At 39.9% G+C, this 8,791-nt stretch overlaps 1 non-coding gene across 1 annotated transcript; it reads right to left on the bottom strand.

Moving 5' to 3' along the window:
* Nucleotides 1–8,219: 8,219 nt before the first annotated feature.
* Nucleotides 8,220–8,292, bottom strand: TRNAE-UUC. Its single transcript has one exon. It is a non-coding gene; the product is annotated as a tRNA-Glu (tRNA).
* Nucleotides 8,293–8,791: the final 499 nt, after the last annotated feature.

Here is an 8,791-nt window from a genome sequence, read left to right as displayed (position 1 = left end):
ATAGAGGTATGAATTTATTTCCAGGCTCTCTATTCTGTTCCATTGATCTCTGTATCTGTTTTTATGTCAGAACCATGTTGTTTGGATTACTATAGCCTTGTAGTATAGTTTGATATCACCTAGTGTGATACTTCCAACTTCGTTCCTCTTTCTCAAGATTTCCATAGCTATTCGGGATCTTTTATGGTTCCATATAAATTTTTGAATTATTTGTTCTAGTTCTGTGAAAAACGCCGTTGGTATTTTGATAGAGATTGTATTTAGTCTATAGATTGCTTTAGGTAGTATGGCCATTAAAATGATGTTGATTCTTCCTATCCATTAGCATGGTCTATGCTTCCATTTATTTGCATCTTCTTCAATTTCTTTTTTCAATGACATAATTTTCTGAGAACAGGTCTTTTACCTCCTTGATTAATTTGATTAATTTGATTACTGTGTATTTTGTTTTTGATGTAATTGTAAATGGGATCGTTTTCTTAATTTCTCTTTCTGATAGTTCATCATTGGTGTATAAAAAAGCAACTGATTTCTGAATATTAATTTTGTATCCTGCTACTTTACTGAATTCATTGATCAGTTCTAACAGATTTTTGGTGGAGTCTTCAGGGTTCTTTCTGTATAGTATCATGTCATCTGCAAATAATGACAGTTTTACTTCTTTCTTTCCAATTTGGATGTCTTTTATTTCTCTTTCTTGTCTCATTGCTGTAGCTAGATCTTCCAATACTCTGTTGAATAGAAGTGATGGAAATGGACATACTTATCTTGTTCTCGATGTTAAGGAAAACATGTTTAGCTTTTCCCCATCGAGTAAGATGTTAACTATAGGTTTGTCATATATGGCCCTTATTATTGAGGTATGTTCCCTCTGTTCCCACTTTGCTGGATGCTGGATTATTTTGAATGCTTTATCTATTGATATAATCATATGATTTTTATCATTCAATTTGTTAATGTGGTATATCACATTAATTGATTTGCAGATATTAAACCAACCTTGTTTCCTAGGAATAAATCCCACTTGATCATGGTGTATGATATTTTTAATGTATTACTGAATTTGATTTGTTAATATTTTGTTAAGGATTTTTGCATCAATGTTTATCCGGGATATTGGCCTATAGTTTTTTGTTTGTTTGTTTGTTTGTAATGTCTTTGTCTGCTTTTGGCATCAGAGTAATGGTGGCCTTAAAAAAAGAGTTAGGGAGCCTTCCTTCCTCTTGAATTTTTTGGAATAGTTTGAGAAGAATAGATGTTAATTGCACTTCGAATCTTTGGTAAAATTCACCTATGAAGCCAGTCAGTCCAGAACTTCTGTTTTTTGGAAGTTTTTTCATTACCAATTCGATTTTGTTGGTGACAATCAGTCTGTTCAGATTTTCTATTTCTTCTTGACTCAGTCTTGGGAGATGGTACATTTCTAGAAATGTATTCATTTCTTCCAGATTGTCCAATTTGTTGGCAAATAATTGCTCATAGTATTTTCTTATAATCTTTTGTATTTCTGTAGAGTTTGTAGTTACTTCTGATTTTATTTATTTGGGTCCTCTCTCCTTTTTTCTTGATGAGCGTCATTAAAGATCTGTCAATTTTGTTTAATCTTTCAAAGAACCAGCTCTTGGTTTCATTGATCTTTTGTATTATTTTCCTAGACTTGATTTTGTTTATTTCCTCTCTAACCTTTATTATTTCCTTCCTCCTACTCACTTTGGGTTCTGTTTGCTGTTTTTGTTCCAGTCCTTTTAAGTGTAAGATTAGATTGCTTATTTGGAATTTTTCTTGTTTCTTGAGATAGGCCTGTATGGCTACAAATTTCCCTCTTAGGACTGCTTTCACTGTGTCCCATAGATTTTGACTCATTGTGTTTTCATTTTCATTTGTCTCTAGGTATTTTTTTATTTCTTCCTTGATCTTATCGTTAACCCATTCATTGTTTAGTAGCATATTCTTTAGCCTCCATGTGTTTGTATATTTTCCAGTTTTTTTTTTCTTGCAGTTGATTTCATACAATTGTGGTCAGAGAAGATACTTGACATAATTTTAATCTTCTTAAATTTATTGAGACTTGTTTTGTGGCCTAACATGTGGTCTGTCCTGGAAAATGTTTCATGTGCTTCTTTGGGGTGAAACACTCTAAAAATATCAGTTAAATATAATTGGTATAGTGTGTCATATAAGGCTGCTGTTTCCCTTTTGATTTTCTGTCTGGAAGATCTGTCCATTGGTGTCAATGGTGTGTTAAAATCTCCTCCTATGAGTTTATTCCTGTCAATCTCTCCCTTTTATGTCAGTTGATAATTGCTTTATATATTTAGGAGCTCCTATGTTGAGTGCATATTTGTTTACTGGGGTTATGGCCTCTTATATCAATCCCTTTATCATTATGTAATCGTTTGTCTCTTATTATAGCCTTTGTTTTAAATTTTATTTTGTCTGATATAAGCATTACTACCTCAACTCTTTTTTTTTTCACTTTAATTTGCATGAAATAGCTTTTTTCATCCCTTTACTTTCAGTCTGTGTGTCTTCCAATCTGAAGTAAGTCTCTTGTAGACAGTATATATATATAGATCTTCTTTTCTTACCCATTCAGCTACCCTATATCTTTTGATTGGAGCATTTAATCCATTTACATTTAAAGTGATTATCGATAGGTACATAGTTATTGTCATTTTATTATTCATATTTATGAGTTATTCTCCCCTTCTTTTTACAAAAATCCCCTTAACATTTTTTAAAATTCTGGTTTGTTTGTGATGATTCCTTTAGCTTTTTCCTGTCTGGGAAGCTCTTTATCTCACCGTCAATTTTAATGGGTCACCTTGCTGGGTTGAGTAGTCTTTATTTTAGGTCCTTGTTTTTCATCATTTTGAATATTTCATGCCAATCCTTTCAGGTCTGCAAAGTTTCTGTTGAAAACTTAGCTGACATTCTTATGAGAATACCCTTGTAAGTAACTAGCTGCCTTTCTCTTGCTGCTTTTAGGATTCTCTGTCTTTAACCTTTAGCATGTAAATGATGATATGTCTTGGTATGGGTCTGTTTGGATTCCTCTTGTTTGAGACTGTGCTTCCTAGACTTGTATGTCTATTTCCTTTGCCATGTTAGGAAAGTTTTCTGTTAACCTATTCTTCAAATAGATTCTCAAGCCCTTTTCTGACTCTTCTCTTTCTGGTACCTCTATGGTGAGAATGTTGGTAGGTCTCTTAAACTTTCCTCAGTTATTTAAATTCTTTTTTTTTCTGTTGCTGTTCTGATTAGGTGTTTCCTGCTACCTTGTCTTCTAACTAACCTATTTGATCCTTTGCATCATCTAATCTTGTTGATTCCTTCTAGTGTATTCTTCATTTCAATAATTGTATTTTTTATTGCTGACTGGGTATTTTTTTCATGGTTTCTATTTTCTTTTTCTTGCTTACTATCTCTCTGTTGAAGTCCTCACTGAGATCACCTATTTTCTCCCTCAGTTCATTAAGCATTCTTATAACCAATATTTTGAACTCTATCTCTGGTAGGTTGCTTGCTTCCATTTAATTAATTAATTAATTAATTTTTTTTTTTTTGGAGTTTTCTCCTGTTGTTTTATTTGAGGCACATTTCTCTCTTTTCTAATTTTGGTTGCCTCTCTGTGTTTGTTTCTATGTTACATCTCCCAGCCTTGGCCAGGTGGCCTTATGTAGTAGGTGTCCTGTGTGCCTAGTGGTGCAATCTTCCTGATCACCTACATTGGGGGCTCTGGGTGTGTTCCTTGTGTGGGCTGTGTATGTTCTCCTTGTGTATTTTGTAGTTAAGCCTTGATTTCTGTTAATACATCAGTGGATGGGATTGATTCTCAGGCTGTGGGGATTGGACACACTCACCGGGTATGAGTTGCTAGAGGCTAACTCCGCAGAGTGGTATTCACCCCAACAGATTTGTGAACCTCTTGGGACCACCTTTTGGATATGTCACTTATGGGGCTAGTCAGGTGGTGTTCTCTTGTGGTGTGACACCAGCCTGAAGGTATGTTGGTTCTGTGGCCCCTTGGGAGGGGTTCCCATGTAGACCAAGTTCAGCCACTGCCTTTGATTTCTCAGGGCTACCTGGTAGGAGCCACAAAGTAATCCGCAAATGGTTGCTGCCTATGCTGTATCTGGAGGCAAATGGGAGAGACCACGCTGCAAACCAAGTTTGGTTACCCCCAGTAGCAGGCCTGGGGTGGATTAATGAAAGCACCAGTATACCTCAAGGCCTGAGGCTAACTGCCAGTTGCTCGTAAGACTCTTCAGCTAAAAAGAGCCTTTTAGTAGTACTCGAGTTCCAGGACAGGAACTTGCACCTGGGATATTCCAGAAAAACCACCAGGGAGGACTAGAGGGGTGTGACATGCCATTTATTACTCACAGGGAAGGGAAGCTTCAGCAGCAGCTGGTTGGAGCTGTAGGAAAAGGCACCCAGCCAAAGGCAAGCAATATTTTTATGCCCACAAGCAGAAGGAGGAGTAATCTCATTGGGGAAGCAGCCTCCTTCTCAGGCAGATGGGAGTAAGATGTGCTGCTTGGTTACAGGAGCAGACAATGTCCATGAGAGCAGCAGAAAACATCCTTAGAAACAGGCACTGCCAAAAGCCCTTTGTGTACTGCCTTCATTGGCTGCTGGCCAGATAGCTAGCAGTTTTCTGAGTACGTAGAAGGGCTATGTTCTGAATTAACCTCATAGGCAGGGATCCAAGGAGTCACTGGGGGTAAAGTAAGCAGATTTCCCCTGTCCAATGCAGATTCAGGTTTCGTGCCAGTGCTGAATCTGCGGCTTCCTGCAAACGTCTCAGATTGCAGGAAGGACAGCTGCTGCCTGCCTCGGGCCCACAGACATCCAAGATCTGTTCAAGAAATACTGTAGCTCTGCATGGGGCTTGTGGCATGCCACCTAAGTCTCTCCCAGGATGCACAGGCTATGCATGGGTCATGCAAGCTGAAAGTTGTTGTTTGCTATTTTGTGGCCCAGGGAAAGCACAAGGTGGGGCTAGTTGCCTACAAATGAGCTTGCCACTGGTAATTTGTGGGCTCAGTAGTACGGGGTTTCAGGGAGACATGGGGTGGAACTAGCTGATCTTGTCAGACCAATGCAGATTCAGAATTGTTGCCAGTGCTGAGCCTGTGGCCTCTGGCAAAATTTTCACATCACAGCAAAGCCAGCCACCATTTGCCTTGAGCCTATAGACGCCCAAAATCTGCCAAGAGATTCTGTAGCTCAGGCTGGCATTGGCCGACCACCAAATTCTCTCCCAAAATGCGCAGGCCAGATGTGGGCTGTGGGAGATGAGAGATCTTTGCTGTCTAATTTATGGCCCAAGGAAAGCACAGGGTGGGACTAGCTTCCTGGCAATAGGCTTGCCTGGGTAATTTGTGGGTGGGGTGGTGTGGGGCAGGGCATGGTCTCAGAGAGACATGGGATGGAGCAAACCCATCCTGTCGGGCTAATAAAGATTGAAAATTGCTGCCAGTGCTGAGTTTGGGGGCTTCTGAAAAATTCACCGCCTGCCTCAGGCCCGCAGACCTCCACGATCTGCCCAAGAGACATTGCAGCTCGGGCTGGCATCCGTGGCCCACTGGCAAAAGTCTCCCCCGAAATGCGTGGACCACACAAGCCAAAAGCCATTGCCTACCTTTGAATACTGGCCCCCAAAAAGGCTCAGGGTGAGGCCAGCTTCCTGGCAACAGGCCAGCAACTGGCAATTTGTGGGCTGGATGGAGCAGGGCCCCAGGGAAACAGGGTGGAGCAGGCGGCTCTCACCTGGCCAATGCAGCTTCAAAATTAGCCGTTGAGGGGAAGAGTTCAACACATGTGTAGGGTTGACTCAGAACAGAGCCCTTCCACATGCTCAGAAGATTGATAGCTATCCAGCCAGCAGCCAAGGAAAGCAGAACACAAAGAGCTTTCAGCAGTACCTACTCCCAAGAACGTTTTCCACTGATCCCATGGATGTTATCTGCTCCTGTAACCAAGCAGCACATCTTGCTCCCATCCATCTGAGAAGGTGGCTGCTCCCCCAGTGAGATATTCCCTCCCTCTGCTGTGGGCACAAAAAACTCTGTTTGCATTTGGTCAGGTGCAGCTCCAACCAGCTGCTGCTGAAGCTTCCCTGCCTCATGACTAATAAATGGCATTTCTCACCCCTCTGGTCCTTCTGGTGGTTTTTCCGGAATATTCAAACCCAGGTGCAAGTTCCAGGTTTGGTGCTCCTGCGTTACAACAGGCAAAATGGCACCTGTCTATAGACTGCCCCAGAGGTGGGCCCGACAAAGGGACAATGGCAACTGTCCCTCCAGTCCTTGCTCTGGTGTGACACTTCTCAGTCTTTTCCTGTATGTCACTTGCACCTCTTGAGTTACTGACCCACCCCCAGAACCCAAGGTGAGTGTGAGAATGAGTGAGTCTGTGTGTGGGCCCTTTAAGGAGACACTGGGTTTTCAGGTTCCTTACATCTCACCCAGATGGCCAGAATCCCCACTGATTTTTACAGTCAGATTTTGTGGGAACTCCTCTTCCTGGGACTGGAGCCATGGGTTGGGGAGCTCCTATGTGGGACTAGGACCGCTTGTTCCTTCAGTGGGGTGGCCTCTGCAGCCACGCTCTCCCTCCTGTTGCTCAACTACCATGTGCTGTTGACGGACCAGTCTGTTTTGTGTCTCAGCCCTCCTACCTATCTCAATATGGCTTTTTCTTTATATCCTCAGATATTTGTGTTATGATCAGCTAGACTTTAGGTGGTTCTCCAAGTTGATTGTTTTATAGTTTGGTTGTAATTTTAAGGCAGTCTTGGGAGGTGGTTAACCTCACTTTTACTTAGCTTGCCATCTTGTCTGTAGGTACCCATCTCAGTATTTTTAAATGTAGAGGTTGCAGCTGTAGCTTGAGAAAGCAAGTCTTTTATTTCTTTTTAAGCCAACAATACATTGTGCTCTGTGTCATACTATTCAGCATGAATAGAGGGCCGGGTGCTGAACGAGTTCTCCCTATTCACACCGAGTAGTGTAGGCCAGTACCTCAGAGGAGGAAACCAATTTTATATATAATTTTCTTTTTCTCTAAAAACATCTCATTTAACATTTCTTGATAGGCAGATCTGCTGGTGACAAATTCCCTCAATTTTTTTTTTAAATCTAGAAAGTGTTTATTTCTCCTTCATTTTGAAGGAAAATTTTGCTGAATACAAAATTCTAGGTTGGTAGAGTTTTTCTTTCTTGCTTGCATGGTTTCTGAAGAGAAGTCTAAAATAATTTTTATCTTTGTCCCTCTAAAGATAAGGTATTTTTCCCTCTCTAGGCTCTTTTCACTTTCTCTTTAATTTTTCTACAGTTGAATATGATATGCACAAGTATCAATTTTTTGTATTTGCTGAGTTCCTGGATATGTGATTTGGTGTTTATCATTAATTTAGGAAAATTCTCAGCCATAATTACTTCAAATACTTCCGTTCTTTTCTCTCTTTTTGCTTCTTTTGGTATTCCTCTTATGTGTATGTTATATCTTTTAAAAGTGTGCCACACTTCTTGAACATTCTACTCTATTTCTTTCCCTTTTTATTCTTTGCTTTTTAATTTGGGGTGTTTCTATTGATATATCTTCAAGCTCACTGATTCTTTCCTTGGCATGTTCAGGCTATTAATAAGTCCATCAAAGGCATTTTTCATTTCTGTGACAGTGGGGTTTTTTTCTAGCATTTTTTTTTTTTATTCTTAGAGCTTCCATCTCTCTGCTTACATTACTCCTCTGTTCTTGCATGTTGTCTACTTTTGTCATTAGAGCCCTTAGCATATTTATCATACATATTTTAAATTCATGGTCTGATAATTCCAAAGTTTCCCTCATATCTGAGCCTGGTTCTGATGTTTGCTTTATCTCTTCAAGCTATGTTTTTCCCTTTTTAGCATGCTTTGTAATTTTTGTTGAAAATGGACATGTTGCACTAGGTAAAAGGACTGAAGCAAATATGTTCTTTTTTAGATTTTTTTAAATATATTTATTTATTTATTTTATTTATTCTAATACCCCACTCCCCTACTTCCACTCCTGATCTATGATGTTGCCGTCTCCCCTTAGGAACTGGATCTCTGAAGGTGAGGTATCTCCTCCCATGTGCTTGTTGCGCACACCCGGGGCCTGGCACATTCAGGGGGCCTAGCACACCCATGGCCTGGAGCACCTGGGGCCTGGCACGCCCAGGGTATGGGCCATGGCTCCGTTGGGGATCAAACCCAGGACCTTCTGCGTGAAAAGCAGATGTGATAACCACTACTCTATGGAACCACACCACAAGTATGCTTTTAATGTAAGGTTTTATATATCTGGCTATAAGTTATATTGTGTTTACTCTTTGATGTGACTACAGATGTTAGAGGCTAAAATTTCCTCCCTGTACTTATTTTTTTCTTCCCCATTGTCTCTGGGTTTTATTAGAAACTTCTTAAATAAGATTTGAAGCTTGCAAGTAAAATCTGTTATTGTTATTTTTTTTTAAAGTTAACACCAATCCTTCTCAACTCTTCCAAAAAATTTAAGAGGAAGGCACACTTCCAAAATCATTTTATGAGGTCATTTTATACCCTGATACCAAAGCCAGATAAGGAGATTATAAGAAAATTATAGACCAATATTCCTGATGAATACAGATGCAAAATTTCTCAGCAAATTATTAGCAAACTGAATTCACCAACACTTTAAAAGGATCATACACTGTGATCAAGCAGGATGAAAGGATAGTTCAACATATGAAAATCAATAAATGTGACACATCAGACAAAGACAA

This window comes from Pteropus vampyrus, unplaced genomic scaffold (genome assembly GCF_000151845.1).
Source record: "Pteropus vampyrus isolate Shadow unplaced genomic scaffold, Pvam_2.0 Scaffold129, whole genome shotgun sequence".
Lineage (NCBI taxonomy): Eukaryota > Metazoa > Chordata > Mammalia > Chiroptera > Pteropodidae > Pteropus > Pteropus vampyrus.
This window is presented reverse-complemented; position numbering and strand designations above follow the sequence as displayed.